This window comes from Pinus tabuliformis, chromosome J (assembly GCF_031772625.1).
Source record: "Pinus tabuliformis cultivar Carrire ecotype Pingquan chromosome J, CPIR1, whole genome shotgun sequence".
NCBI classification, from domain to species: Eukaryota; Viridiplantae; Streptophyta; class Pinopsida; order Pinales; family Pinaceae; genus Pinus; species Pinus tabuliformis.
The window spans coordinates 762823352-762825175 of record NC_142295.1 but is presented as its reverse complement, the minus strand read 5'-3'; positions in this window follow the sequence as shown (position 1 = coordinate 762825175).

The following is a 1824-nucleotide window of genomic DNA, read 5'->3' as shown; positions in this document are numbered from 1 at the left end:
TCTTGCGAGTGCTTTGAAAGAGGGAACTGAGTTTGTTGTGCACTAGATATGATAGAACATCCACCTGCAACTAGTCAAAAATTGCACAGACATCATGATCATCACATAAATGTAGAAAGGATGCTAGCACTTTGAATGTGTGAAACTAGTTTGGGTGGGGTGGAATGAGAGTAACTTGATTTGCATGATAGGTTCTGTGATCATCATCAAACAGGGAGATTGTTAGTGTGATGAGCATGCAGATTTGATGTGAAAAATTCACAAGAAGTCCAAGGAGCTAATTACGAGAGATAATACCTGATAAGTATGATTCCGGAAAAAGATAGTCTTTGATATGATCAACTTCATTGTTCCATGATTTCATGAGGGACAATCACTCCCAACTCGAATTGGATGTAAGAGAGGTGCATGAAGACAGACATGCTGTAATAGACTCGTGGATTTGGTCATTAGTGAAAATTTTAAATTTTGAAATATCACACCTGGAATAGTAAATATTTTTTACATGCGGATCCATGTCGAGTGTAGCCATGCAGATAAATGGGTTGTGCGTGAGAAACGAGATATGATTTGGTTCGAGGGGCTTACTAGAGTCGCGAGGTCCTAACATAACCATCAACAAATGTTGAAGTGCCTCGACTCCGTGGCACGTCCCGAAACTTTCCAGAATTGGAAAATTACATTTTGAGATGTGAACCAAATCATGCATGGCTTGAGGGTGGTTTTTGTTGCTGATTTCAAAACTAATCTTAGGATAACAACTATCTCTATCACAACCTTCATCAAAATTTTCAGGAAGCTGACTTGATGAGTTGTCTTTATGCAACACACAAGATGATGATGATTGGGAAGAGTCCTGTGCATTGAGACTGTTTTCATCATGGAAAACCTCACTACTTTGTGTTTATTGAGGAGATAACTCATAACATGAAGAAGCAAGAGAGCATGGAGAGCCTCCACTGCACGTAGATGCATTGCGAATGGTAGGACACATGGGCAAGTGAGGTGCAAAGGAAGTTTTGATATGGATGTCTTCTTTGATTGGTGCGAATTCCAAATCTAAGTTAGAGTGTACATCGGAGAAAAACAGATCACATGATGTGCTTGGGTGTTCATCACAACATACATAAGAATGGGAGTGATGACAAACCAATACTAGAGGTTGATTGAAACAATTAATTGTGCATGATGTTTCACCAAGATTTACGGATTGAGAATCGATCAAGAATGGATGCTCAATGTCTTAATGTGAACCATTTTGAAACATAGAAGAGGAATTGAGTGTCTTCATCTTCGTGCTCCTCCGCCTATATAATGAGATTGCCTTGCACATGACTACAATTTGAGCCAACAGCTTGAGAATTAAGAGGGTGTGCACAGTTAGCTTTTGAAGCAGATGGTTCAAGCAAGTCATGGTACAAGGAGTCATGGCTTGTAAATGATGGAGGATGGAAGAGATGCAAACTAGACTTGGGACTTGGGTTACGAATGATGTTGTTCTCTAGATGAATGGAGGAATGATTTTTCTCCATAGGCTTTCTGAGCCATTCTAGAATTTCCTCCATTGGAGCAGGAGACAGCTCAGAAGAAGGTTTGGGAACATGCTACACAAATTTCTCAACTTTGAAACTACTACGAGGAGGTATCCGCTTCAAGACATGAGGGGTCTCATGATCTACAAGAGTCGAGGAATAAGGGAAATTAGGAGGCTCACTATTTCGGGAGATATGAACCAAGTGTTTCATCTCTTGGCTCATGAAGTCAAGGTCTACAAACCGTTTAGGAATTTCTTGATAGAGGTGAAGGAAGCGGGTAGCAACATCC